General features: G+C 45.4%; 1 pseudogene; it reads left to right on the forward strand.

Moving 5' to 3' along the window:
• Window positions 1–7675: 7675 nt before the first annotated feature.
• LOC124521010 (aspartate aminotransferase, mitochondrial-like) lies at window positions 7676–9481 on the forward strand (annotated as a pseudogene).
• Window positions 9482–9783: the final 302 nt, after the last annotated feature.

A 9783-nucleotide genomic window follows, 5' to 3' on the forward strand; every position in this document is an offset into this window, starting at 1 on the left:
GTGAGGGTTTTAAAAGCTCTAGGAAATCATTTTATCTGTTATTCTGTAGTCTTGTTCCTAAGTGCTTCTAATTGTTTGATTTAGGAACCCATTTGTCTGCTCCATCAGGTGTCTTTCGTTGGCTGTGCCATCTGATTGTTGGATCTATTTGTCCTCTTTGGCTCCTGGACATCTTTAGATCTATGTGGGGGGTTTTTTTGTTTTCGTTTTTTGTTTTTGTTTGTTTTTTCGTTTTTGTCTCCATTGGCAACTGGACTTCAAGCCTATTTTTAGTGTTCCTCTAAAAAATCAGGCAACTCTCAAGCCAAGGGGTCCCATCCCTGTGAGGCTGGCACAGAGGCAGACAGCCCCCTCTGGGGCACCTAGAGGAAGCAGGTCACCCTGGGCTCTCCCAGCGCCCATGGCAGAGAAGACTTGCCCAGACCTTTATGTTCCCTGCAGAATCTTGGCACACTTCAGTAGGACAGGGTGGGCACCCTACCCCTTGCGGTCCACACATCTTGATTGATAAGTCCAGTCCCTTTTCTGAGCTCACCCAGCTCAGCACTTCTCCCTGCTCCAAGGGAAGTTTCAGGGAGGCAGGGGGCCCTGCAGAGGGCCCAAAGCCTCATTTATACCCACAGTAGAGCCTGGCTCTTGAGAAGCAAATCTTTTGGATTTGGAAGTGGAGGGGAGGGGAATGTCATTTAGATCGCCGTATTCTGAAAATCCCCTGCCTAGGTCTTTCTTCTGTAAAATAAGAAAATTTAGACTAGTGTGACATAATACTTAAGAGATCTTTCAGCTCCCCAAATCTATAAATCAGAGATTAAATAAGAAGCATTGATGACTATGTTAATTTATGGGCTAGAGTGTGTCATAAAAGAAACCCTTTAGGGCGAGTGTTTTTAAGAAAAGACTAGTTTGTGCGTGAATGCTTTTACGGAAACCCAGCTAATCTGGTGTCAGGAGATGGAGTTTGGAACTGCATGGCAAGATCCTCTGAGTTTTCAAAGCTGTTCATCCTGATCATGTGCAGAACATGAAATGTTCTCTTTCCATAACCTAGAACACTGCTTCTCAAACTTTACTGCACCCACACGTCACCTGGGGGTGCTACAAAGCAGACTTGGATTCAGTAGTTCTGGAGGATGGCGGGAGCGTCTCTTTCTTACCAGTGGGACTGCCCACACCGCCTCAGCAAGGCGTGGAATATTTGCGGTGGTAAGTAGACCTCTGGTGGCCATAGCAGAAATGAGCCATTATTTTGTCATGCAGCTATAAATTCGTTTTCTGAGAATGTTAAACAAATATCTTCTCCCCCCGCCCCCAACAAAGCCAGCAACTGATACATCTCTGACATGATGTAGGCAAAGCCAACGTAGTTGATTAATTTGGACCCCATTAATCTGGAATTTGGTGTCCTTCCAGACAGACTACATTGCCAGTGATAATCCAAGAAGGGACGTGTTTAGTCTATTAAGCGCCAAAGTGAATGCCATTTTGTAAGGAAAAAAAAATGGAAATGAACCTAGTGGTAGCCTTTATATACAGATAATGAATGAACTCCAAATGATGAGTCTTTATTTTATGAAAAAAAAATTAATTCTGTCAGGCTTTTAATTTAATTCTCTTATCCCTGTCAAGGGTGGCCATAAATTACATTTCTTATAAAACATTCACTGATTCAGGCCCGTTTCTGAATCAGAGTAACCTACTCTTTAATTAGGAAACATGAAGGCAGTTTTAGAGTAGTTTCAAATTTCTCAGCCTTTTGGCTCCTTTCAGTCTGCGCTTCCCAAACAGAAAATAAAGAGTTGCTATGCCCTTTGACTATTGTCAGTGTTTCAAATTAAACAGAGAATCTATAAATGTTTGAAAGGTATTGAATTCTGGAAACTATTTTTTCCTATTGTTTTTTTTTCCTAGCTACAAATATGTTTCTTATTTTGAATGTCAATAGACATATTTCCTGGCTTTGGCATGGTAAATAGATGAATGTTCCAGAAATTGTCTATTTTTTTTTTTGAGATAACAAAATTAGTATCACTTTAGGAAGGAAGATAAACATCCTACACCAAGAATGTGCTTATTCTCCAATTTAAGCCCATCCAGTTGAAACAAACTTGCCTACTGGTGTCAGTCTGGACTTGGTGTAAACCTCCTGCCTCCTGTACAACTATCATTAGCCCTGAGCAGTTATTGGAAAATGTTTCATTGGCTCATGGAAATTTTCTCTAGTATAGTCATGTTCCAGTGTCCTTGCATTTGGACACTAAATCAGATGCCAAAGCAGGTCTGTTTCTTCCATTGGCTTCCATAGTATCATCATATCCATTCGCATTACAAGAGTTACACAGACCTTACATATTGTAGGAAGTTCTGTAAGTTTATTCAAACTGCTAATTAATCAGCTTTACAAAAACATCTGGAGTTATTCCTACTACTACCCAGAGTTGGCAGTTATTGAAAGAAGGATTTGTGTGGATCATTTCAGAGGCTTCCTGTTCTGGCATTCAAGTAAAGGTTTGATGAGAAGTACAGGTAAATGGTTAATTAAAGATATTTTTGTAGCTTTAGAGTCTCTAAAATCACACAGTTTTGTGTGTACCTCTGACTCAGGGAGCGACATGTGGTTCATGTGTACAACCAGGCATCGCCTGGTAATGGCCCTGAAACCGTTAGTTACTAAATAAAAGAGAAAACCCTATTCCTGTGCTCTATGCTCACAACTCCTCTGACACCGGTTGTGTGGGTTTTTTCTCATACCGACCAGTCAGTCCTCTGACACCAGCTGGGTGTCCTACAATTTATACTGTCCACTTGGGGTTAGCAGAAGACCCCACAGGTTAGGGGCTTAGTTTCACGAGACTAACCCAGATGCCTATTTTGAGTAGTGTGTCCCCAAGTCATCCACACTTCTTTCTGGCTTGGGCACAACGAATCAGGGGTTTCAATGACCCCCCTCCTCAGGTTCAATAATTTGCTATTGTGTCTCACAGAACCCTGGGAAACACTTACGTACATTTATCAGTTTATTATATAGTAAATAATATGATAAAGGATACAAATAAATGAATGGCCAAATGAAGAGATACATAGGATGGTCCAGAAGGGTCCCAAGCACAGGACCTTCCTTCCCCATGGGGTTAGGGTGTGCCACCCTCCCAGCACATTGGTGTGTTTATTAACTCAGCAGCTCTGGAACACTTCAGGGATTTTTATGGAGGCTTCATCCTGTAGATATAATTAATCATTAACTTGTTTTCTGGCCCTGCCCCCACCCCCTCCTTGAGAATGTGGAGTAGAGATGAAAGTTCCAAGCTTCTAATCATGGTGTGATCTTCCTAGTAACCCGCCTACTTCCTGAAGCTATCCAGGAGCCACCCAGAGTCTCCTCAGTTGAACCAAACGCACTCCTGTCATCCAGGAAGTGCAAGGAACTGGGGTCAAAGACCATTTTCCATGGTTTCAGTTATACTTGGTCAACCAAGGACAGGAAGCAGATGAGCCTCCTTCTGATCAGAAGGTCAAGAGAGCTTAATGCTACATCACAATGCCTACACCACTCATGTCCCATCATTACACAGTCATTTTATCATCTCACATCGTTGCAAGAAGAAGGGTGGGTGCAGCGCAATAACATATCTTGAGGGGGAGACACCACATTTGTGTAACTTTTAGTATATTGTAATAATCGTATAGTGTCAATATTATATAATTGTTCTTCGTTATTAGTTGCTGTTGTTAATCTCTCACTATGCCTCATTTATAAGTTAAACTTTATCGTAGATATGGTGTATAGGATAAAACATAGTATATATAGGGCTTGGTACTGGCTGTGGTTGCAGACATCCACTGGGGGTCTTGGAATACATCCTTCACAGGCAAGAGGGGTGCTGCTGTGCTCAAATTCGAGACATAATTCAAGTCCTTATTTTACACTTTAAAACCTAACTTATTCCTTTCTTAAGATAAGTCTAATTTATTCCCTGTCTTGTCTTTCATTCTGTGGAGCCCTTCTATTAAGTGAGGCCGAAAACACAAAGGTACTAATCAGAGCGACCCTTCAAGTCAGAATTGGAAGCAAATCGCTCCATATGCCAAGTCACACAAAAAAGCGTAGGCGTATTTTCCCTTATCTGTGTACCCACCATGACAACCGTAGAAGTCATTTGAAAAACTGAGACATTTATGGGATCTGTGACGTCAGGAGTAAGAAAAGAGGTGAAAATAAGAGGCAGCTGAGGAGAGCCATGGGGAGATTTCCCTTCCCAGGAAGGAGCGACACATTCCAGCTTGAGACTTCCTATACTCCAAATACGGAATACTTCGCTTTGCGTTGCTGCCTTTGTTTACTTCTAAAAACCAGAAATACATCTAAAATAGAAGCGTAAGTGTGAAATGGGTATTGCTCGTTCACGCGTGATGGAATCAATTCAGTCGGATCCCCTTCCCCCTACATCTGCAGAGCCCGGAAGGAGCAGAGCGTCCCCAGGGAGGAGAGGGGGAAGGCGAGATGGGACTTCGTCACATAAGTTTCTTCTGTCGTTGGCTTCCTGGGGCACGTGGGACTGGCTTCGGTGTATGGGTCTGGATGCGGCCGAGGAATGAGGCATCTCTTGCTGGTGGTTGCTTTGCCGTGTGTAGACAGGTAAATACTGAAGATCAAGTCCGCAGAGGAAAGCAAGGTCAGAGCCAAAACAGTCTACGCTGGGTCAGCAACCCCAGGGGTCAGAGAACAAGTAGAAACTAAGGTAAGGTGCCAGATGGGTTGGAAAAACAAACAAGGGGCGCCTGGGTGGCTCAGTTGGTTAAGCGTCTGACTCTTAGTTTCGGCTCAGGTCATGATCTCACGGTTCCTGAGTTCGAGCCCCACGTTGGACTCTGTGCTGTCAGTGACAAGCCCAGTTTGGATCCTCTGTCCCCCTCTCTCTGCCCCTCCCCTGCTCACACACACACTCTCTCTCTCTCTCTCAAAGCAAATAAACTTTAAAAAAATAAAAAGGAAAAACAACAAAAAAGAGAGAGTATCAGGCAGTACCCAAGGAGGCAGCTATTTGAGGTCACGCTGACTGCATTTAGAAGAATTTAGTTCTAAACTAACACCAACCCCACCCCCTTGCCAACCATCAACATCAGGCTTTCTCCTGTCGGGTTTTTTTCCTGGATTTGCCTGGTAGAAGGCTCTGAAAAAGTCTGAAGCTTGCATTTCTAAGCTGGAAGGGCATTCCCACTGTCCCAGTGGGTAAGTTAGCAGAGCTCTCATTGGGATCCAGTGTCCAGGATGAGGTGTTGAGGGTGGCCTGGGGTCTGTGTGGGCACGGTGGGGATGTTTGCAGAAGGAAGATGGAAACAGAAAGCTCGCAGGGCCCAAGTGGACTTCTGGTTTCTGAAGTGTAGGGTCTATGAGATTCTGGAGGAAAGCCAGGCATCTTTAGGGATGGACAGCTGTCAGTTTATGATTTTGGACCCTCCACATACTATAGGGTTTTACAGAGGGCTTTCTAAGTGTCACACTCCCTCCTGCCCCCAGGTACTTGTCAACTGCCGGGCCTATTGTTGTAGAGCGGATGTTGTTGGGGAAGGGGTTGTTACAGCAAAGGCTATTGAGTTGAGGTGGATGCCCCGGTTATTGTGGCTTCTGTAGAACTACAGAAGCTTCCCCCATTGCCCTTTTACCAAGTTAATGCCGACTAACTATGTAAGTCAAGCACAGTAATAGGGCTTCCTGTGCGACTCTCGTGGAACGTTTCCCACATTCTACAGCAGACGCTCCCCGGAATCCATGATGCCTTTCTTCTTTCCACCCCTCACCCAGCCATGTGCCCCAGGAGAATTCACTCCGTGCTCAGCACAAGGCTGGCTCTGATTTGTCTGAGGATGCTTCCATTCCTTTTGACGGTTTCTCTTCTAGGAATGAGCATGTGACCAAATTGTGGCCAACAGAACTTGAGGGGGAAGTACGCCAGAGGTCCTGGCAGTGTATCCTCACTCCTACGAGGAGCCATGGAAAGAAGGTTCTTTTCTTTCTCTAGGCCATGATGAACTTTAGTCTAATTTCTGGAATCTTGCTACTTGCCTGAGGTTGAAGCTTACAGAAGGAGGGGGGGATGAACCAAGAGAATCACAGAGAAATGCAACCAGGGTCCTGATACACGGTCCCTGCTATGAGATAATAGATCTCCTGACTGTCTAAGCTGGTTTAAGCTGGGGTTTCTGCTTATTGCTGTCAAATCATCCTATTGGTACAGCAATAAAAGGCAGGCGTGTTTTCTCCCTGTGCTACAGATGAGGAAATTGGAGATTGAAGAGGTTCAGTGATGCGTCCAAAGTAGTACAGCTCCTTAGCTCTACACGATTTGAACCCAGTGTGGCCCAACCCCTAAGCCTGTTTTCTTAACACACGCAACTTAGAGCCCCTGGTTGACACAATTAATCTGACTCTTGGTCAGAAAGGCGTGGGCCAAGGACGCTCATGCGGGAGTTCCCCAACCAGGTAGCTGACCCCTTGTCAGTGTACTCGTCCTGGGGTTGATCTGATAAGCGCGGTGCTTTTGGAGCCCAGGACATTTATAGGAGAACCAGGGATTTAGGTGAGAACAAAAGAGGACTTCACATGAAAGAATAGGAATTTTCTGTGTTACATAAAGACCTCTATTTCATGCTTCACGAGTCACCTTAAATGCTGTTTTCTCAGTGAGGGTTTCCTAATCCCAGGTTTGGTGGCTCATTGTATTATATGCTCTCATAGTACCCTGAACTTCTTGTACTCACCCCAATCATAATTAGGTAATCATTTGATGTCCGTCTTCCCTGCAGACTATAAATTCCTTCGTCCTCTGTGCCTCCTTTCCTCTGAGCCCGCCCCCACCCAGCCAGTTATTTGGTTTCCACGCCAGGTGATATGAGTGCGTCTGTCCAAACAGACAGGACATCTCTAGGGAGTGGGGTGGTTCTGCGTACAGGGCTGTGCGTGGGCCGGGGAATGGGTCTGAGGCCAGGCTGCAGGAGAAGGCGGGAGGCCTGGGGGTCTAGAGAGAGGACAACACTGTGACAGTATAGAAAGGACATGAAAGGAAACCAGAGATAAGCCTCATCTGTTGCAAAATTTTAGCTAGAAATCTGTATGTAGAAAAGAAGCATCTTTATCATCAAGACAGACAGACACACACACACACACACACACACACACACACACACTCACACACACGCGCGGAAGGGACCTGAGCGAACTCTTTTGTTACTACAGTGGAGTTATATAAGATTTTCTGGACTGGTTTAAAAACTTAACTATCATGTGTAATTTATTTCTTATGGGAACATACTTTGAGAGTACCCCCAAAATAACTACTACATATGAATTTTGGTAAGATATAATTATTGCTTTGTATCGAAGTGATTTTTTTTTTTTTTTGTCGGTGGAGGTGGTGGCGATTTTGGCTCCTTCTAAAGCCAAATCTAGTAGTGCCTGGAACCTAGTAGGCGCTCAGTAAATAAATGTGCAATAAAGGAAGGAAATTGATCACTGATTGTACTCGGTTTCTATGCAGAAGGTAAGCAGAAAGAAATAGTTTATTTCAACAAAGTGCATAAAACTAAGGATATTTCTACAAATGCAATTCCCTTCAACCAATATTGGCTGAAGAAGAAAGAAGAGAGCTTAGAGAATGTCAAGGCTGTTGGGGGCAAAGACGAGGTATAAGAATGATGTGTTCCCAGGCCAGTTTGGGGCCTGCTGTTTCTTAGCTTGTTTCTCATTATCAGGTATTTATTCAGCACATAATCGTAGCACATGACAGGGAACTGGCGGTGTTCATAAAGAGGTATAAGAAACACCACAGTCACACCGGCCTTTTAAAGTCAGAATACGATCGCATTATTCTCCTGCTTAAAGACATCCACCTGTGGCCCTCTGCTCTGTCCTGCATCTTCCCACTGCCTTCTCGCCTCCACCACGGCCATGCTGCACTTCGGCCACGGCCTGTCCACGGTCACTGCTACCTTCCACCCAGCCTCACTGCCGTGGCTTCTGCCAGAGCCAGCTCCTGATGGACCCATGTGGAGATGCGGGCCCCAGATCCCATGCTGGGAGTCACAGAAGCTCTTATGAGAGACACCAAGAACAAAAAGATGAATCTGGGGGGTGCCTGGGTGGCTCCAGCTCCGGGTCAGGTCATGATCTGGCAGTTCGTGGGTTCGAGCCCCACGTCAGGGTCTGTGCTGACAGCTCAGAGCCTGGAGCCTGCTTTGGATTCTGTGTCTCCCTCTCTCTCTGCCTCTCCCCTGTTCATGCTCTCTCTCTCTCTCTCTCTCTCTCTCTCTCTCTCAAAATAAAATAAAACATTAAAAAAAATTTTTTAAAGATGAATCTGGGAGTTGGTGCCCCACTGGGATGATAATGGAGCCTTATGTGCTCTCTCATGTCCAGAAAGCAGAGGCCCAGATTGCTGCAAAAAAAATTTGGACAGCAAATACCCGCCCATTGCAATCCTTGCTGAATTTTGTTGAGGCATCTGCAGACCTAGCCCTGGGTGAGAACAGCAAAGTGTTGAAAAGTAGCTGCTATGTCACCATGCAGACCGTTTCTGGAACTGGGGGCCTTGAGGATTGGAGCCGGTTTCCTACAAAGATTATTTTAAGTTCACCCAAGATGTCTTTCTGCCTGAACCATCCTAGGGAAATCACATACCCATCTTCAGGGATACTGGCCTGCAACAACATGGTTATCGATACTATGACCCCAAGACATGTGGCTCTGACTTCACAGGTGCTCTAGAAGACATTCAAAAATGCCATAGCAAAGTGTTCTTCTCCTCCATGCATGTGCCCACAATCCCACGGGAATGGGGGAGTGAGCAGTGGAAGGAAATAGCAACATTGGTGAAGAAGACCAACCTCTTTGCATTCTTTGACATGGCCTACCAAGGCTTTGCCAGTAGTCATGGTAACAAGGATGCCTGGCTGTATGCCATTTCATCAAACAGGGCATTCGCGTTTGTCTCTGCCAATCCTATGCCAAGAACATGGGCTTATATGGTGAGCATGTGGGAGCCTTCACTGTGGTGGGCAAAGATGTTGATGAAGTCAAAAGGGTGGAGTCACGCCTGAAGATCTCTATCCGTCCCATGTGGTCCAACCCTCCAATCGATGGGGCCCAGATTGCCTCAACCATCCTGACCAGCCCTGACCTGCAGAAACAATGGTTGCAGGAAGTAAAGGCATGGCTGACCACATCATTAGCATGCTGGTCTCCAACCACAAGAAAGAGGGCTCCTCCCACAACGGGTAGCACATCACTGACCAGATGGCATGTTTTGTTTCACAAGACTAAAGCTTGAACAGGTGGAGAGGCTGACCAAGGAGTTCTCCATCTATGTGACAAAGGATGGCCGCAACTCCGTGGCAGGGGTCGCCTCGGGCAACATGGACTACCTTGTCTACACCATTCACTAGGTCATGAGTTTCCTTGGTGAGAGGAAACAGAGACCACCTTCTTGTCTACAGCCTCTGCTATTGTGAGATTCACACGGAAGAAGAAGGAGGGTGGATGGTGGTGAGCTGGTCATTTCTTTCAACCATAGTGCTTAACAGTCAACCATTGAATGTGTTTCTCAGAAAAGAACGTGTAGTGAAATAGGGCAGAGGCATCTGTGGCTGGTGTCTGAAACTTTGTGGCTCAAAACCAAACTCCTGCTCATCTTTTAGCTGTTCTAAGAGTGTACCTATACAAGAAAGACATAGTTGCCCCCCAAAGCTGCCAATCATGCCATTCCAATATTTCAGAAGCTTTAACTGGAGCAC

The sequence above is a fragment of the Lynx rufus genome, unplaced genomic scaffold (assembly GCF_022079265.1).
Source record: "Lynx rufus isolate CCGP_SWC_20201006 ecotype Redwood Valley unplaced genomic scaffold, mLynRuf1.p SCAF_3, whole genome shotgun sequence".
In the NCBI taxonomy this organism is placed as follows: domain Eukaryota; kingdom Metazoa; phylum Chordata; class Mammalia; order Carnivora; family Felidae; genus Lynx; species Lynx rufus.